An 11,788-nucleotide genomic window follows, 5' to 3' on the forward strand; every position below is an offset into this window, starting at 1 on the left:
CGTGTTGCCATGGTCTGGCGATGGAGGAGGCCAAGGACCTGATTGTCCTTGGCGGAATGGGAGCGGGAGCCACGGGGCGATTGGGTTGGTTGGTGCAGGTATCCCAGAGATGTTCTCTGAAACGTTCCACAAGTAGGCGGCCTGTCTCCCCAATGTAGAGGAGGCCACATCAGGTGCAGCGGATGCAGTAAATGATGTGTGTGCAGGTGCAGGTGAATTTGTGACGGATATGAGAGGTTACCTTGGGGCCTTGGAGGGAAGTGAGGGGAGAGGTGTGGGCGCAAGTGTTGCATTTCTTGTGGTTGCAGGGGAAGGTGCTGGGAGTGGAGGTTGGGTTGGTGGGGGTGTGGACTTGACGAGGGAGTTGCGGAGGGAGTGGTCTTTCTGGAACGCTGATAAGGGAGGGGAGGGAAATATATCCTTGGTGGTGGGGTCTGTTTGGAGGTGGCGGAAATGACGAAGGATGATACAATGTATCTGGCGGTTGGTGGGGTGGTAGGTGAGGACCAGTGGGGTTCTGTCCTGGTGGCGATCGGAGGGGCGGGGTTCAAGGGCGGAGGAGCGGGAAGTGGAGGAGATGCGGTGGAGAGCATCGTCAACCACGTCTGAGAGGAAATTGCGGTCCTTGAAGGAGGAGGCCATTTGGGTTGTACGGTATTGGAATTGATCCTCCTGGGAGCAGATGCAGTGGAGACGAGGGAATTGGGAATATGGGATGGTGTTTTTACAGGGGGCAGGATGGGAGGAGGTGTAATCTAGGTAGCTGTGGGAGTCGGTCGGTTTATAGTAAATGTCCGTGTTGAGTTGGTCATCTGAGATAGAAATGGAGAGGTCGAGGAAGGGGAGGGAGGAGTCTGAGACGGTCCAGGTAAATTTGAGGTCGGGGTGGAAGGTGTTGTTAAAGTGGATGAACTGTTCAACCCTCGTGGGAGCACGAGGTAGCGCCGATACAGTCATCGATGTAACGGAGGAAAAGGTGGGGGGTGGTGCCAGTGTAGCTGCGGAAGATGGACTGTTCCACATATCCGACAAAGAGGGTGGCATAGCTGGGGCCCATGCAGGTGCCCATGGCTACTCCTTTGGTTTGGAGGAAGTGGGAGGATTGGAAAGAAAAGTCGTTCAGAGTGAGGACCAGTTCAGTCAGTCGAAGGAGGGTGTCAGTGGAAGGGTACTGGTTGGTTCGATGGGAAAGGAAGAAGCGGAGGGCTTGGAGGCCTTCGTGATGGGGGATGGAGTTGTATAGGGAGATGATGGTTTGGTGGTGGGAGGTAGGGTCATGGTCAAGGGGGCAGTAGGAGGAGGTGTCTGCGAGCTGGCGTTTAGCCTCAGCGGTGTAAAGATCGGTGCGCCAAACTACCACCGCGCCTCCCTTGCCGGCTGGTTTGATAGTGAGATTGGGGTTGGAGCGGAGGGAGTGGAGGGCTGCACGTTGCGAGGGTGAGAGGTTGGTGTGGTTGAGAGAGGTGGACAGGTTGAGGCGGTCAATGTCGCGGCGGCAGTTGGCTATGAAGAGATCGAGGGACATGCAGGTCCTTGGCCTCCTCCATCGCCAGACCATGGCAACACGACGTCTGGAGGAAGAGCGCCTCATCTTCCGCCTAGGAACCCTCCAACCACAAGGGATGAATGCAGATTTCTCCAGCTTTCTCATTTCCCCTCCCCCCACCTTATCTCAGTCCCAACCCTCGGACTCAGCACCGCCTTCTTGACCTGCAAACTTCTTCCCAACCTCTCCGCCCCCACCCCCTCTCCGGCCTAACACCCTCACCTTAACCTCATTCCACCTATCGCATTCCCAACGCCCCTCCCCCAAGTCCCTCCTCCCTACCTTTTATCTTAGCCTGCTTGGCACACCCTCCTCATCCCTGAAGAAGGGCTTATACCCGAAACGTCGATTCTCCTGCTCCTTGGATGCTGCCTGAACTGCTGCGCTTTTCCAGCAACACTTTTCAGCTTCATTAAAACCTGTCCAAGGCTTCAATCTGAACCTTTTGTCCGATACAAAACGCTGTTTATGTCAGTATAAGAATTCCTATCTGTGGGCACCCCTTCTGGTACCTTCAGCAGGGAAGTGGCCGAAAGATTCTCAAAATAATATGAAGTATTGTTGCTCTTAACTGACTTCCAAGCAGCTGAACTTCTGTTTTCAGTAGATTGCTTATACTATTGCAGTCTGTGGTCTGAACATGCCTGATAATTAAAGCAGTCTTCATATCTCAACTAAATAAGTAAATTGTTTGAAGCTTTCAATGGTCTAAATAAAATGTAGTCTGAATGTGGGAGTTCTGACATAAGGATTGTATCGAAATGCAGAGTTGTGTCCTAATCACCCTGATAGTTGACATTTGGTGGTCAATAGCAAGCCAAGATTAAAGACCAGTTATCCACAGCAAGCAGACAATGATGAATTAATTTGGATTCGACATTTCCTTTAATGACAAAAAATCTGACATGCAAGTGGCTGTTGTGCTCCGAAGGCTATAGTATTTTTACCTTTCCCTGTGCCATCTCTGTTTGTATAATTGTATTTCTGCAGAAGATGTGTCCGTAGTGGACTCCAGATGATTTTTATTTCTGGTCAATTGGAGGCTATAGGGAGCGGCTTAGATTCTGCCACAGCCCCGATTACTCCCAAGGTGTTACATTCCACCAGCACAGGGTGTGCTTTATTGCAGTGCAGTCAAAAAGCAACTCAACATGTTAGAGGCATGATGTGTAGTTTCAAGGGTCAGACAGAACTGGGAATGAATACCATGATTGCATCATTGCCAAGTTAATGTCTTAACCTTTGTGCTACTTGGCTGCTCATAGCTTAGATTTCCGAGCGTTGTCTTTGTGAACCAGATTTCATATTTATTGAAAAATTGAGTTTCATTATCAAAACATTACATATGTTCATGTATTTCTACATAATCAACCACATATGTTAATAATATGCTAATGATATATTACCTTTGGCAAACAAATGCCCTGCTCTTAAAAGCTGGGCTCTGAGAAGGTTTCCTAGGCTCTGGAAGGAAAATGCTTGTGTAAAATATGAGCATTCAACTTTTAAAATGCTAGAGAAGCTGTTGGTGCATATGAACACTGAGCTTTGGTCCCCACCATGGAGTCAGTATGTCTGTAAAACCTGAGTCCTGATATGATTCCCTTTTTGTGAAGCAGATTAGTGTGTAACATGCATTTTACACGATGTGATGTAATATGGATGGTGGCCAGAAGTACAGGCCTCCTTGCAGTAGAATGTGGGTCACAACATGCAGGCTCCAATGCTCCATTCACTGCTCACTAGATTTTGCAGCAAAGTAAATGGGCCAGCTTTCAGGAGACTATGGAAATTAAGGTCCATCATCAGCCTCATTGTAATTGCAAAATTGCTAATTGGTCCCAAATAAGATATCACGTTATTCTTCTCATTCTTTCCCCAGAATAGAACTTGCCCATATAAGACAAACTGAAAGTTATAGGTACTTTTTAAAGATGTACAGCTATATTCATATTTGAATTGTTAATTGTTTTGCAGTGAAAATTCAATTCATTCTGCATTTTCTTTTGCATATCGTTCCTCCTGTTTTTTTTTTCTCTTTTTTTTTGCATTTGAAGTCTTCTATTTGCTACTTTTTCAGTGCATTGATCTTCTTAAGTTTGGGTAAATGGGTGTCAAAGCACTGCAGAATTTGAAACAAAGAGTGTATGTTAATTGTAAAGGTATATTTAACTTCAGGTATTATGTACTCAACTGTTCTTTACCCGTTGATCACATTGTCAAGCTAAGGACTAAAATAGAGATTCAAGGATCTCAAAAGAAGCTAAAGAAATTCCTGTGCTATACAAGGGAAGGCTGTGACATGTCTTCGTATTTGCTCCAGATTGCTGTCTACATAACTCCTGGGACACTAAGGACTCTTCCTTTAACTGAGTCAGAAGTTGCACAACCCCAGGTGATAGTCCAACAGGTTTATTTGAAATCACAAACTTTTGGAATGTTGCTCCTTCAAGATGTTGCTTGACTTCTGACTTTGTCCTCCCCAGTCCAACATCAGCACCTCCACATCAGTCCTATAACTGGGAAACCATTGAATTAAGGTGCAAGTAACTGGATCCTTCTCAAACATTATTATTGGTGGGAGGTGAAGGTATTCCAGATCAGCCAGTCTGCTGTGTGTACACATCCGGCATGTGTCAAATGGGCAGTGTACACTTACATCACTGCCCCTGTGAAAAGAATACATTCACAGACAGGACTGAGAACCTCTGCCACTTCCCAAAGGGGTAGGTCATTTTGAGGTGTGCTTTCCTTATTCATGGGGCATGTATTGAAGAAGGGAATGCTGTACACTATTTGCAAATGACAGAGCAACGTATTTTGCACCTGCACAAAATGTACCAAGGGGCTTTGTTTCTAAGGGAGATGACAGTGTGCTAAGATGGCGCACTTTAAGAATCAGTTTAAAAGTAAAAATCACACAACACCAGGTTATAGTTAAACAGGTTTATTTGGAAGCACTAGCTTTCAGAGCACCACTCCTCCATCAGATGGTTGTGGAGTATCCAAATAAACCTGTTGGTCTATAACCTGGTGTTGTGTGATTTTAACTTCTTCCACCTCGGTCCAACACCAGCATCCCCACATCATCAGTTTAAAAGTAGGTTCAGGTGATAATTATATTACTTTATGAGTTCTTACTTGTTAACTTGTTTCGGTACAGTAAAGATATTCCTTGTAATGAACCAATGAGAATATAATTCTACATTGGGTTTCTGGCTGTGGAACATTTTAATGTTGTTGAAAAAATACTAATTTTGATGAAACTTTACATCAGGACAATTCACAAGAATGCCAATTTAAAGAGCAGCATGTATACTGTATGAGAGGACAGTGCTGATTGGTTGGCATGTGGACTCTGATTGATAGAGACATTGCCATGGAGAACCCACTAGTGAATGATAATTGACAGTTTATTCCCAATCTTTGTTTAATATATCTACAGTTGACTGGCATTGTTAATCAATTGACATGCAGTTAATACTTCCTAATTTTAATGCTGTGAAATTGTTGCTTCAGCTGTAGTGAGATGCTTTGTTTTTCCCGATTTTATGGAGGAGCTTAAGGTGAGTTGATTGTTCCAAGGAGTTTGGACCAGGGTGAATTGAGAGATACCATGTCAATGAGAATCAAGGGGAACCTTTCCATTTGTTGGAGTTGTACCTAACATAAAGAAACAGGAGTTACAGTCGAACCATACAGGGCAGGCCATTTAAGACTGAGATGAGGAGAAATGTCTTCACCCAGAGAGTGGGGAGGCTGTGGAATTCACTCCCACAGAAAGTGGTCAAGGCCAAGCATTGAATGTTTTCAAGAAGGAGTTAGATATAATTCTTAGGGCTAAAGGAATTAAAGGAAATGGGGAGAAAGCAAGAACAGGGCACTTGGAGTTAGATGATCATATTGAATGGCAGAGCAGGCTCAAAAGGCCAAATTGCCTGCTCCTGCTCCTATTTTCCACATTTCCAAACGATAATGGTTGTGATTGTTGGAGGTCAATCATCCCAGCCCCAGGACGTTGTAGTAGAAGTTCCTCAACTTGTCTGTCGATGTAACTAAAGTTTGTGATGCTCTAGTTGGACACAGTACTCCAGCTGAGGACTAACCAGTAATTTATATCAATTTGGTTTTATACTTGATGCTAAAATCATCAGCCCTGAGTCTTTATGCAAACATATTAGCATGGAGTGACAGGTGCCAGCTACTTTATTGACACCAGTCCAAAATCCGAAGTCAGCAGAGTTAAATGCCCTAAGAGGGTCTGTAAAGACATTTCTGCAGTGTTAATGTGGAGATTTGGATTCTTGTTTCATCTTGAATAAACATGTGGTTTCACAGATTTCTATACAGCATTGCTCAGTCCAGCAATGTGCTTGTCAGGGCACGCAGCCAGGCTGGCAAGGCTGGGCCACAGTTAGTTTGATTAATACTCATGGGCATAGGAACAGAGAAAACAAAATCAAACGGCATTGAAGTTGAGTTTATGGACTGAAGGGAAGGTTTGCTATATGTGGATCTCTGCATTGCATTTACGCTGAGCAAGAAGAGTCAAAATCTCATTTCTTAAAATTGTGGGTTATGAGCATTTATGCAAGAACATTACGGTTGGCTGATAAGTATATAACAAAGCTGCTGCAGAGGTAGAGGCATTGTTCGGTATTTTTAACATTTAACAGATGTCTGGTCATATTGCAGCAATGGGCTTCAGAGAGTTTGGCTTGTACACAACTGGGTTGAGATTACAATGTGACGTCTTCGTTAAATCTCACTTACTTGTGATTTTAATGAGGATGCTAACCTATATAATAATTGACAAATATTTATTTGTGTAGTGAGTAGACTAGCCTCAGCTGAAATGGCCCCAGTCGATTAAATTAAAAGCCAGGACTGTGTCAGAATCTTACATCTCAATTATACACCGTTTGATATTTCAATTTAATATGGCCAATAATTATTTTATTATGAAATAACTGCATAACCTTTATACAGATGGGTTCTTTCATATGTGGAGAACCTGTACAGCATTTTAAAATGTTCTGTCCATTGCACCCTTAACCTTCGTGTATCATGCACATAGCAGTTACCGTGGTATTGGTTTAATTTCTTGTGGATGTGTTGGCAGTGGATCTACACGTGCTAGAAGGAAAACAAAAGTATGCATTGTTAACGAGCCAACTTTATTCCCTTCCAGTGTGTGGAATTACTACACCAAGCCTATATTACTGACTGTAACCACAGTCATAGTCAATGGTGCAGATGGAATCTTGGCTCAAAGCTAAGATTTTGGTCAGGCCAGTTTGAATTTCTTGAAGAACAAAAACTGCTGCCAAAAATGAATGAAATACTTAGCTGGGTCAGTTGATCTGGGCACGTTTTCCTTTAGTTTAATTTTTAAACTGTAATCACAACCTAGTTTTATTTCATTCTAAGTTCACAATTTCTCTTCACAGCCTTTTTCTGCCCATAGTCTACTAAAAATAATTAAACTGTGCATTTGAATTATTTTCCACTCTCCCTGTGCTGTTTAATCATTTTTACACACGGAGCACGTCCTCCTCCCACAAACAGAAAACAATATTGTGTTTTACTTCAGTCATCTGCTTTAGTACTGGACGCCTTGCAGTGAATGTCATCATTGAGATTAAGTTAGCTGTGAATAAGAATGTTTAATTTGTTGCCTTTACTGTATGTATAGACTATTCAGCACAACTAGGCAGCATTGAATTGCGTGAAAAGAATCTAACCTCTCCAAGTAAGCAGCAGAAGAGCTCATTCTCCAACCCACCCGCTGCCTCACACATCTCCCCTGCCAGGGGGGTGCAGAGCAAGCTGGGAACGATGTAAGAGTGGGTTCCCTGGCAGCAGCACCCTGCCCAGTACATGTGAGTATTTTTTCATACCAGTGAAAACATTGGGTAGCCAACTCATCTGCCAGTGTACGTGGCATATTCACTGGTTGTGAGGGTAGTTAGTGAGATGTTCAACCTCAAAGGGTCAATTTCTACAACCTTTTTCTCATTGAGGGGATGTGGCCTTTGTTGGCTAGCTGGCACTTATTATCTATCCTTTGACCTGATGAGATAGATTATTAAAATAAGTAGCTACCAAGATAGTGAATGCACTGTTAGTAACCTTCCAGGAATCCTTAGATTCTGGAAAAGTCCCAGAGGATTGGGAAAACTACCAGTTACTACCTTTATTTATAAAGGGAAGGAGAGAGATAACAGGCCAGTTGGCTTAATGTCTGTTATTTGAAAAAGGTTAGTGTCTGTTCTAAGGGATGCAATAAAAAATACATAATATGATCACAAGAAGTCAACATGGCTTCAAAAAGGGAAAATTATGCCTGAAAAATGTATTCAAATACTTTGAGGAAGTAACAAATAGCATAGATAAAGGAAACCAATAGATGTAATGTAGTTGGATTTCTGAAAGTATTTGATAAGATACCACATATAAGGCTAGTTATAAAAGCCTGTGGTGTTGGCGGTAAGATACTATGAATAGGGGATTGGCTAACTAACAGAAGACAGAAAGTTGGGATAAGAGGAGCGTTTTCAGGATGGCAGCCTGTATCTGATGGTATGCCTCAGGTATCAGTGCTAGGGTCACAATTATTTATCATATATTATAATATAATATAATTTACGATTTGGATAGAGAAAGTAAATGTACTATAACCAAGTTTGCAGATGGTGCACAATAAGTCAGGAAGGCAAGTGGGGATTATGACATACAGCTACAGAGGAATATAGACATGTTAAGTGAATGGGCAAAAACTTAACAGATGGAGTATAATGTGTGAACAAGCGAGGTTATGCACACTGGCTGAGAAGAATCGAGGAAATGAATTTTATTTAAATGGAGAAAAACTACAGAAAGATACAGCACAGAAGGATTTGGGAGTTCTCCTGCATAAATCTTGAAAATGTTGGCAAGCAAATTGTGCAGGTAATAGGAAAGGTAAATGGATATTTGGACTTTAGATTCGTTTTGATTGATTTATTGACACGTGTACCTAAGTGAAAAACTTTGTTTAAGAGCAGTACAGGCAAGTCATAATAAACAAGAACATACAGATCATAGGGTGAAAAATAAATTTAGAGGCATACAGGTTGCACTGTACGCTGGGCGAGATCAATATTAACAGGATCAGCATTATTTGAAGTTAGAGAGTCCATTCGTCAGGCTAATAATGCCCAGGAAGAAGCTGTTTCAGGACCTGATGATGCGTGGGTTCAGGTTTCTGCATTTTCTGCCTTACGGAAGAGATTGTAGGAGATCATTACCGGGATGGGAGAGGTCTTTGATGATGTTGGCAGCCTTTCTGTGGCAGTGAGCTGTGTAAATGGAGTCCATGGATGGAAGGTTGGCTTCTGTGATGGTCTGGGCTGTGCACACAACCCTCTGTAGTTCCTTACGGTCCTGGGCAGAGCAGTTGCCGTACCAGACCATTATATACCAGGACAGTATGGTCTCAAGGGACTTGCAGTGAGTAACCCACCTCCTGACTCCCCAGCCCCTATCCAGCATTAACAAGGTATAAGTCAGGAATCTGGCTGAATACTATCCACTTCCCTGGATGTGCAGCTCGAACAATGCATAAGAAGCTCGATTCCATTCAGGATAAAACAGCCAACTTATTTGGCACTGCATCCATAAACTTAAATATTCACTTCCTCCACCAGTGATGCACAATGACAGCAGTGTGTACCAACTATGAGATTCAGTCACTTTCCAAACCTGAAAGCTCTGTCGCCTGGAAGGGCAATGGCAGTAGATGCTTGGAAACACTGCATGCTCAAGTCACACAGCATCCTGACTTGGAACCATGTGGCTATAATTTTACTATCACTGGTTCAAAATTCTGAAACTACCTGCTGAAGAGCACTGTACGTCTACCCTGCAGGCCACTGACCGCAGGGAGTTAGGGTCAGCACACCATCACTTCCTAGAGTGAAAGCTAAGGCAAGAAATTCATGCTTTGCAAATGATGGCGACAGGAGAAAGTGAGGTCTGCAGATGCTGGAGATCAGAGTTGAAAATGTGTTGCTGGAAAAGCGCAGCAGGTCAGGCAGCATCCAAGGAGCAGGAGAATCGATGTTTCGGGCTTATGCCCGAAACGTCAATTCTCCTGCTCCTTAAATGATGGCTACATCCCTTGTTGGTTATCATTTGATAAGGTTCCCCATGGTAGGCTTATGCGGAAAGTCAGGAGGCATGGGATAGAGGGAAATTTGGCCAGTGGTGGAGGAACAGAGGGATCTTGGTGTCTATGTACATAGATCTTTGAAGGTTGCCACTCAGGTGGATAGAGTTTGTAAGAAGGCCTATGGAGTATTATCGTTCATTAGCAGAGGGATTGAATTCAAGAGTCGTGAAGTGATGTTGCAGCTGTACAGGACTTTGGTTAGGCCACAGTTGGAGTACTGTGTGCAGTTCTGGTCGCCTCACTTTAGGAAAGATGTGGGAGCTTTGGAGAGGGTGCAGAGAAGATTTACCAGGATGTTGCCTGGAATGGAGAGGAAGTCGTACGAGGATAGGTTGAGAGTGCTAGGCCTTTTCTCATTGGAACGGCGAAGGATGAGGGGTGACTTGATAGAGATTTATAAGATGATCAGAGGAATAGTTGGAGTAGACAGTCAGAAACTTTTTCCCCAGGTACAACAGAGTGTTACAAGGGGACATAAATTTAAGGTGAAGGGTGGAAGGTATAGGGGAGATGTCTGGGTGGGTTCTTTACCCAGAGAGTGGTGGGGGCATGGAATGCGCTGCCTGTGGGAGTGGTAGAGTCAGAATCTTTGGTGACCTTTAAGCAGCAATTGGATAGGTACATGGATGGGTGCTTAAGCTAGGACAAATGTTCGGCACAACATCGTGGGCCGAAGGGCCTGTTCTGTGCTGTATTGATCTATGTTCTATGTTTGTTATAAAAAGAGAAAACAATCTTTCATCAAATTCTGTTTAAGTATTCAGCTCAGGAAATAAATGTTTTAATTGAATTAAAAGACAATGACTGAAGCTGGACCTTATAGACTTTACAGAGAATTATACAATTCAGCATGGCATCATTCAGCTCTGATCACTACTAGACCTTGGGAAACTTGACTGTGAAAAGGCATTCACTCAGTGTTACCTTGTTACGGAAACTTAGTTTATTGCCTGACTCCAACATAGGAGATCAGATACTTGTCAATAGACTGTGAGCAATTTGTGATTCTTTCTATTCCTTTCCGAGCCCACTTTCTCAGGAGATGTCACTAATTACCATTAAACGTAAGATGGTAGTGGAGCAGGGCTCTGAGCACAGGGCTCTTCCATTTTGCTTTTCGTTTCTTTTCTTTTTTTCTCTCTTGTGTGTTTTTTCTCCTCTATTTTAGTTTACTCACCTCTTGATGAAGAGCTCAGTTGCAGCGATTGGGCCCAGCAGGGTGGGATTCAGGGGAGCAATGTCAGAGGCCAGTTTGGGTCCTGTACCAGACCCTGCAGCATTAACAGCAGCTGCATTGGCGAGGCGGGCCTGAACAGACTCATGGCAACGCCGGTGGAGTCCAGTTTGGGTCAGTCCAGTACCCGACAACCAATGGCAAGGTTCAATGTGGCCTCGCAGTGATGAGGGCATCAGTGGGGGAGATGGCGCTGAAGTGTGGGCGCCTTGCATTCCAATGGCAGTGTGGCCAAAGGGGAGTTGTGTCTGACTCCCAGGCACATGGGCCAGGCGGAGTACTTAACAAGAAGGACTGTAACATTGGACACTTCCTTTATTTCTTCATTTTTCTGCCTTTATATTCTATGTCTTGGTTTATTATTCTATGATTTAAGATGCCATCGAGAGTGGCAACATTATTCAACATTTTTCACTGTGTTTTGTTATAAGATGCACGTGCCATTAAATGAATCAAATTACCAGCAGAAACCTGCTTTCTTGAAGTTCTCTACCTTGGCTGTCCTGCTGCACCTATACCTGATATCTGAAAGTGCATTGTGACACAATGACGATTATAAATGATACTGTCGTGGGATACAAACTTTATGTATGCAACTTGATGAAGTTTATACTTCCCTGATTGTGTTTTGTTTATTTGACAACATTCAATCATGTGGTCAACCATATTTCCCGTGGTAATAAAACCCTTTGCTCTGCCAATCCACTGCTATTTGTTGTAAATGCTCCTTTGCTGACACCAGAATCGACCTCACTGCAACCCAAGGCTTACAGCGCAGGCACCAACACACACACAC

The 11,788-nt window shown here is 43.5% G+C and overlaps 1 protein-coding gene and 1 long non-coding RNA gene across 9 annotated transcripts in view; both read left to right on the forward strand.

The window, feature by feature from the left end:
• LOC122540417 overlaps positions 1-2,837 on the forward strand; it is an 18,591-nt gene extending 15,754 nt beyond the window's left edge. Inside the window, exon 3 of the long non-coding RNA XR_006309301.1 lies at positions 2,826-2,837. This is a non-coding gene — a long non-coding RNA (uncharacterized LOC122540417). The remainder of the gene's footprint in view (positions 1-2,825) is intronic.
• dnmt3ab (DNA (cytosine-5-)-methyltransferase 3 alpha b) overlaps positions 1-11,788 on the forward strand; it is a 571,533-nt gene that overhangs the window by 174,603 nt on the left and 385,142 nt on the right. The gene's annotated exons all lie outside the window — the stretch shown is intronic.

The sequence above is a fragment of the Chiloscyllium plagiosum genome, chromosome 3 (genome assembly GCF_004010195.1).
Source record: "Chiloscyllium plagiosum isolate BGI_BamShark_2017 chromosome 3, ASM401019v2, whole genome shotgun sequence".
NCBI lineage: Eukaryota > Metazoa > Chordata > Chondrichthyes > Orectolobiformes > Hemiscylliidae > Chiloscyllium > Chiloscyllium plagiosum.